The 8,632-nt window shown below is 40.0% G+C and overlaps 1 long non-coding RNA gene across 1 annotated transcript; it reads right to left on the bottom strand.

The window, feature by feature from the left end:
- Window positions 1-1,297: 1,297 nt before the first annotated feature.
- LOC148113896 (uncharacterized) lies at window positions 1,298-8,420 on the bottom strand. The gene is made up of 2 exons (XR_015733680.1): window positions 8,275-8,420; window positions 1,298-3,428 (listed from the first exon to the last, which is right to left on the bottom strand). It is a non-coding gene; the product is annotated as an uncharacterized LOC148113896 (long non-coding RNA).
- Between the last annotated feature and the right edge of the window lie 212 nt (window positions 8,421-8,632).

Raw genomic sequence — 8,632 nt, 5'->3', positions numbered from 1 at the left:
TGATCATTAGATGGCAGCAAAGAACGAGATTTGTGTACAGTTTAGCTGTCCCCTGGATAAAAACTATCTCTTTGATCTCGTCTTAAAAGTCTGTTCCCAATTAAGCCTCTCTGTTAAAAACCTAGCCACTGCCTTCACACAACATGTTGTCCTGGGTTATGCTTCCCAGTAGTTCACCTCTGTTGGTTTTGTGGATTGTGGGAACCTGAGCGAATAGATTAGATCAATGCATTGTGCAAAACCAGAAAAATGGCTAATGCAGTTTCAAGGTTAAGCCTGTATACATGTGAGTTATGCTTATGGAAGGAGGAGGTGTGGGTGGCAAAGGGAGAGGATTTCAGGTTGCAAGCCAGATTTGACCAATTCTACTTTTGAAAATGAGCTGCACCATCTGGTTTTCCAAAACAATTGCACTCCATAAGCGTTGGAGGAGGTTGATGTAATCTGTTGTTGTGGAATCTGTCCATGCAATTAACTTGGCAAGCAGCTGCTTGAGTGAGTGATTTATTTGCCAAGACTGAGCCATCTGGAATTGGACAAAATTGTGACCTCTCAAATTATAAAAACAATCCATGACGTGAGCAGTTTAGAATTCCTGGTATGTGCATTCAGCTGGAAAAATAAGAAAGGTTTCCTCCAGTTCAGGGGTGAAATCCAGCAGGTTCTGACAAGTTCTGGAGAAATTTTGAGTAGTTCGGAGAACTGGCAAATACCACCTCTGGCTGGCCCCAGAGTGGGGTGGGAATGGAGAGTTTACAGTATCCTTCCCCTGCCACGCCCACCAGGCCACACTACGCCCACCAGGCCATGCCCAGAGAATTGGTAGTAAAAAAATTTGGATTTCACCACTGCTCCAGTTATGCTTCTTATATTACAGGTAGTCCTCGACTTGCGACCACAATGGAGCTCAAAATTTTTGTTGCTAAGTGAGACATTTGTTAAGTGAATTTTGTTCCACTTTACGACCTATTTTGCCACATTTGTTAAGTGAATTACTGCAGTTGTTAAACTAGTTACGTGGTTGTTAGCTGAATCTGGTTTTCCTATCAACTTCGCTTGTCGGAAGGTCGCAGAACGTGATCACATGACCCCGTGACACTGCAACCGTCATAAATGTGAGTCAATTCCCACGAGTCTCAGTTTTGATCACGTGACCCTGGGGATGCTGCAACGGTTGTAAGTAAGGCCATAAGTCACGTTTTCCAGTGCTGTTGTTACTTCGAACGGTCACTAAATGAACTGTTGTAAGTTAAGGATTACCTGTAATTAATTCTTCTCATAAAAAAGAGAGATCACAATCATTTCCATTATTTATTTTATCAAGGATACAAGCAAAACTTTGCTAAATGTCTACTGCAATTTCCCTATAGCTGAACCTTAACTTTTATGTCCCGAAGTTAAGTCTGTATATAATTGTATGGATCCTTCAAAGATTGCTTTCAGAAACAGACCTTGCCTATTTCTGAAATAACCAATAATTAAGCATATAGATGGGGGCAGTTTCAATAGAGCCTCTTTCTCTGTTTCAAAAAATTGAGTAAAGGATAGAAACAGCATTGCACAGAAAGCACACCCCTTTGGGAGATGTATTGTGATATTACTTGCATTTATTAAAGGGGAGGAACCTGCAGTGCAATGCTGCTTTTGTCATGTTGATGAATGCTCAACGCATCTTGTGAAACTTGGAATTGGAGAAGATTCCCAAATGGGGAACTTGTAGGGTTTTTTTGAGTAAGAGGAGTTCAATTCCATCCCAAACAAGCTTTATTTAATTCTCAGAACCCTTCCTCTTCTCCACCCATCATCATGAGCAAAAGAATAGATTTTAGAGGTTTTTCTTACATGCAGGGATCATAATTCTCATATATTCTCAGATATTATTTGTCAAAGGATACCTGTAAATATTGGGGAGACGATTAAGGTGTCCTTGAACCCTTCTGGATAGAGATGAACTCTTCCTGAGAGAAGTAAAATGACCCCAATCCCAATGGGTGAGCCTATGTGGAATGTTCCATATTATACATCAGATCAGTTGTACCAATTGAGATCATATGGATCAATTTGGCATACCGGTAAGTCTTTTTGAAATGTTAATTCAGAGCTGTACATTTGAATATGATGGTTCAACCCAAATTGTCAGTTCCACCTAGACGTCGAATTTCAGATCAATTCTGAACTGGAACTTTGCAGAAATCTATGGGATAACCTGGCCTGGCAGATTCAGAAATCTATTGGATAACCTGGCCTGCCAGATTCATTATATCATGAGATTAGGAAGTGTTGTATTACACCACTGAGGAAAGTTAGCACTCACCCCCCTCCTAGAAGAATGAAATACTTTAGGAAATATTAAAAAGGCAGAATATTATATTTCCCTGGATGAGAAAAGGAGAAACATGTTTTAAAGACAAAGCAGCTCCCCTCCCGCCCCACCCCCCTTCAGCTCCAGGGTGATGGGATTAAGACATGGCCCTCAGAACATGATAGGATTAGCCCTTTACCCATCTAGCAACAGAACTCAACACATGGCACCTGGGGAGATTGCATCACTCAGCAAGATTCAACCAAGCAAGATTCAACTCAAGACAACCTACAAAGTTACCCCTGCATGGCCCCATGGGAGACTGACAACCAATCAGAGTGCATGTCTTACACAGAAACAGGAAGCTACAATACGGGGCCCAAGGGAGGGTATAAATCTCTCTCTTTCTCTCTCTCTCACCCATGTGCTCTTTTTGCCCAGGACCTCGAACCATGTGGTCCTGTCCACCATTAAACCATCTTTCTAAGCAGTCTCCATTTTTCCAGTGTCTTTCTTCCTACTTAAAACCTAACCCAGATGAACATTTCTTTGAACACTACGCTATACATACAAAAGGGAAGCAAGGATTATGGCTCGTATTGCATCGACTCTTATGAAATAACCCAAAGTATATTGTCGTAGTTTTGAGTGGATCGACTCTACATGAAGTTGCTCTCTTCAAAATGGACAGGCCAACCGGAAGAATCACAGTTGATAAGGATTTGTCGTTGTCCTGTCTGAGACAAATAACGACACTGGCCTTGTGACATTCCTTGCAGGTTGCAGGTGGTGACAGAGAAGACGGATTTGCTGAGCCTCAAAGCTCTGCGATAATGGGTCCCAGCCCAGGTGCAGATGTCCTTCAGCTGGTTGTGAGGGGCATGGACAAAACTGTTGGTGGTTTTGCAGGGCCTGGACATGCCCCTTTGTTGCATCATAGCCATGCAGTAATTCTGCCCCACAACTTTGGTCTGGGGAAAGTCTTGGTGCTCCCTTAGAAACTTCTTGTGCCGAGGATTCGCAAAGAAGGTTTGGCTTGCAATCATACAAGGTGCCATCAGCAGGAAGAACATCACACAGCCCCATTTCTTCAGAACCAGAAGCATAGCTGATTTCAGAGATGGACCTGAAACCAGAGAACAAAAGGAGGAAGATCAGGACAAGAGCTGCCTAATTTGTGACTGGCTAAAATAAAAACAATTTAAACAATTGTCCTTGCGACCTTCAACATGGCTGGTCATGCTTGTTCCGTTTGATAGGAGAAAATTTGTGCAGATCAAAAAGATTAAAGGATATCCGTGCTACTTTAATATTTATAGTATTTTGAGATAATAAGCATGAATTAGTTTTTGGCATGGTGACAACTGAGTAAATGTCTGTTAATTTTGGGACAGATTTTATGATCTTTCCCAAAGTTGGCGCTTTCTATTTTTGAAGGTCAACCCATTGTCTCAAAAGAGACAATGAGATTTTAGACTGAACATCCCCAGTTCCTCCATAATTCCAAGGCATTATAATATCTGGAAGGAAGCAACTTGAAAAGAAGGATTTATATATGTAACAGAATAAGATGATAGAAAGTCTGCATTGAGTGACCTCTATTTTAGAACATGGTAGCAGAAGATTCTTTTAAATTTCTTCCACTGTATGTCTATGTCATCCAGGTCATAGTTGTCTCAAAAGTGCTTCCCCCCCCCCTTTTTTTTCTTTTTTATTTTTCAAAAGGCAACTGGACTGTTTTTTGAGGAAGACAAAGATGATGTTTCACTTCTCATGCCAGAAGCTTCAGTTGTAACAGCTGATGAAACTTTTTAGATGATAAGCGAAACATCTTTTTCCACTATATAAATATCCATCAGGTGGCAGCATTTAACTCACTTTGACCATGAGTTAAAAACTAAGAAGTGTTACTGATTCGGGCAGACTGTAGACCATTAGGAAATACTACAGCTAGTAACAATAGTGATAAGTAGAAACAAACAAACAAAAAGCATAGCGGTGAAGAACTTTAGTACAGGTAGTCCTCAACCTACAACCACAATTGAGCCCCAAATTTCTGTTGCTAAGCAAGACATTTGTCAAATGAATTTTGCCCCATTTTATGACCTTTCTTGTCACATTTAATAAGTGAATCACTGCAGTTATTAAACTAGTGATATGGTTGTTAAGTGGCTTCCCCCATTGACTTTGCTTGTCAGAAAGTCGCAAAAGGTGATTGCATGACATTCAGAGATGGGTTTCAGGGGGTTCTGACCAGTTCTGGAGAACCGGTAGCGGAAATTTTGAGTAGTTCGGAGAACCGGTAGTAAAAATTCTGACTGGCCCCACCTTCATCTATTCTCTGCCTCCCAAGTCCCAGCTGATTGGGAGGAAATGGGGATTTTGCAGTAAGCTTCCCTTGGAGTGGGGTGAAAATGGAGATTTTACAGTATCCTTCCCCTGCCACGCCCACCAAGCCACGCCTACCAAGCCATGCCATGCCCACCAAGCCACACCCACAGAACCAGTAGTAAAAATTTTTGAAACCCACCACTGATGACATTGCAATATTGTCATAAATATGAGTCAATTTCCAAGTGTCTGAATTTTCATTATGTGACCATGGGAATGGTACAACGATTGTAAGTGTGAAAAGCAGTCATACGTCAGTTGTTTCAGTGCCATTGTAACTTTGAACTGTTGCTAAATGAATTGTTGTTAAATTGAGGACGATCTGTATCCATATGTTTGAGTGGTCAACAGGAACTGAAGGTTATCAGTAAATGATGGACACCTGAGTCTGATAACTTGCATGCGTCTTATTGAGCACAGAACAACATGTTTGACAGCTTGATGGTTTTTGCCCTGCCTTTTACTTTTTAATGCAAATGCCTTTCTAATGTAATTCTTGTTTATATCTGTTTATTTCTGAAGTAGCATATTTTAATGTGGTTTTTAGGTTTTAATTGTACACCGCCCTGAATCACTCTGAGTGAAATGGACGACACCTAAATTTGATGAATAAAATAAACTGAATTTGAGTTTAAAGTGTCTAACTTTGGGGCATAGGCTGTGGAAAGTGGAAAAAGAGCTAAACAGGATGAAAAGGGTAGCTTCACTTATTTTAATGTATTTCTGGCAGGGTGTTCCTTAGGCACTTCAAAACCAGGAAGACTATTCTAACAGTAGAGGTAGTCCTCAACGTACGATCACAATTGAGCCCAAAACTTATGTTTGCTAAGTGAGAAATTAGTTAAGTGAGTTTTGTCCCATTTTAAGACTTTGCCGGTCACATTTGTTAAGCGAATCACTGCAGCTGTCAAATTAGTAACATGGTTGCTAAGTGAATCTGGTTTCCCCATGGACTTTGCTTGTCAGAAAGTCACAAAAGGAGATCAAATGACACCAGGACATTTCAACCACAATCACAAATATGAGTCAGTGATCAAGCATCTGAAAGTAAATCGCGTGATGATGGGAATGCTGCAATAGTCATAAGTGTGAAAAACGGGCATAAGTCACTTTTTTCAGTGCCGTTGTAACTTTGAACAGTCATAACTGTGAACTGTTGTAAGTTGATGACTACCTGTACTAATTTCTTTTGACACAGTGAATACCCTGCTTCCCTGAAAATAAGACCCAACTGGAAAATAAGTTCTAGCATAATTTTTCAGGATACTCGTAATATAAGCCCTACTCCAAAAATAAGCCCCAGTTAAGATCGTCAGACAGACAGACACATTTAGTACCGTATTTCCCTATAAATAAGACCTAACCAGAAAATAAGCCCTAATGCATCTTTTGAAGCAAAAATTAATATAACATCTGGTCTTATTTTCAGGGAAACACAGATAACTACAGTGAACACAGAAAACTGCCTGCTCTCATACAAGAGATGTGTCCACTTTTCTGTTAGATGCATCCAAGGCAGCTTGCAAACATGCCATCTAGTAATGTGCATGCTTGGTTGGGCATCAACCCTTGCGAAATCAATTGCAAAAGTCCTGCTTTCAAATTAACACTGTTGCAGTAAAGCCAAGAGGAAGTGATTTAGCAAAAGTGCAAGATAACTTCAAAAAAAAATGTCTTTAGCATAGAAAATACGGAAATACTATCTTTGAATGCAGGGTACATGTTTCAAGGAGAAGAATTTGAGGATAGCAACCTGTTTCTGTGACATTTTGCCTAGGTGCCCTGATCTATTTTTCACTACACAACAAGTGTGTCCTTGTATTTTCCCCGTGTACATTTTATTACAGTCTTAAACTAAGAGTCAAATGTAAGAGTTCCTTATCTTACAAAGTCATTCTTTGTATCTTATTTGTTTTTTTCCTTTCTACTTTTTTTCAAATTTCTATCCTTATTCTCTCTTTATTCTTTATTGTTTATCTTGTCGTGGCACAGTGGTTAGAAGGCAGTACTGCAAGGCTAACTCACTGCTCACTCCAGGAGTTCGATTCTGAAAGGCTCAAGGTTGACTTAGCCTTCCATCCTTCCAATGTCGGTACAATGAGGACCCAGATTGTTGGGGACAATAGAATGACTCTGTAAATTGCTTAGAGGGGGCTGTAAAAGCACCGTGAAGTGGTATATAAGTCTAAGTGCTATTGCTATTATTAATTTATGGGTTTTTTTTAATGGAACAAGTGTGTCTTTGTAAGGGCACCACTTAGATGACTTTATTCCACCAGGCGGGCCTGGCCTAATCTTTTCCTTTTTTCTTTTTAATATGAAAATTTAAATCTGTTTTTAAATGATTGGGATGTTTTAAATTTGTCTGGGCCAAATTGTTTAATTCGGTTTTATTCTGTTTTTAAATTTTGTATTTATGTATTTTATCGTTTGGCTGTTCACCGCCCTGAGTCCTTTGGGAGTAGGGCGGTATATAAATCAAATAAAGATAAAGATAAAAGAAGAGAAAGACTTGTGATGATTAATGCTAGATAGCAACAGTGAACAAGTGATTGTCATTAAGCAGAAATAGATTGGGGGAAGTAGGAAAGTTTATTAAGTTATTTGATTAATGAGGGATCCCCAGTACTCTCATTACCGAACAAAGTAATATCATCAGTACACTGTTGATATTACTAGTTTGAGTAATGAAACATTTGCAAGAAAACAACCCAGCTCAGAAGCACCAAGGACCCCCTCATTTCAGCTCTGAGTTACAAATATTATCCTTTATTTGATTAATTGCAATGCCTAGACTTCCCTCCATCTATTCTCTCCCCTCAACAACATCCCTGTGTGATGGGTTGGATTGAGAGAGAAATTTGCCCAAATTAAGCTACCAAACTCCTGGGCTGAGGGAGGCCTAGAATTGGAGTTTCCCCATTCCTGGTCCAACAGTTTAACCACAACAGGACCCTGACCAAACAAGAGATTTCCCCCCTAAAAAAGAGTGTTGTATGGATGCAGTTGTCATCTATAGCTGCAGACCTCTGGTGAACACAAGAAATGGCCACAAACAAAGAGCTGAAATTCCTTGTAGCCATCTCTTCTTTACGCACATTGGACTGTGTTTTTAATCTTGTTCTTTCTCTGAATACCTGAACTGCCCAGGGTTGTTTGGGAGCAGGGCAACACCTAAATCTAAATAAATAAAACCCCGTAACAATGCTCCGTTCATTATAAATAGTTTCACCCTTCCTGTAAGCAAAGAAACTTTGAAACCATAATTGTGTTCCAGGTTTCGTTTCATTAGCCACGCTGAATGAAACTGGGTTTTAAATATGTGAAACAAAGAATTTTTTTTTTTCTGGCCTTCTCCTCGTCATCTAACCTAGGGAGTGACGATTTAGTCCTGTCTGCATTCTTTTAAACTAGTTTTAAAAGACAGATCATCTCTGTCTATCCCTCTTCCCTGCTGTGGAAGACATCCAAGGTTTATGAACACAAAACATCTGGAGAACACCAGCTCACTCTTTCCTGATTTTGAGTTCTCAGTCTGCAAACTTCCCTCCCCCCTCAAAAAAATAAAATACAGAACTCACCTCCAAGGAATTCACACAATTGGGAGTCAAGTCAAATGATGCCTACATTTTCTGCTGCTCTCTGGGCCTCTTTATACATCACTTGGCCAAGGGTTGGGGTGAGACTTCAGTGATCACTAGAACTGGACAGAACCAGTGGATAACATGTGGCTAAAAGAGGAGGAGGATTGGGATTAAGAAGAACAAATTATTGAAGGGTTTCTTTCTTAATCAGTGAACACGTCACCGTTCTCTGAGTCTCAATTTTGTTTTCCAGGCATGTGATTCTTTGACCTTTCAGCTGATGAAGAAATGTGAGCAATGACTCCATTTTTAAGGAATTAATCCCTGCTGTTTATGACCAGGGCTACATAGCAAG

This window comes from Pantherophis guttatus, chromosome 4, assembly GCF_059756535.1.
Source record: "Pantherophis guttatus breed Tessera chromosome 4, ASM5975653v1, whole genome shotgun sequence".
In the NCBI taxonomy this organism is placed as follows: domain Eukaryota; kingdom Metazoa; phylum Chordata; class Lepidosauria; order Squamata; family Colubridae; genus Pantherophis; species Pantherophis guttatus.
Note: the sequence above shows the minus strand (reverse complement) of the source record. Positions and strands in the feature narration are given on the sequence as shown.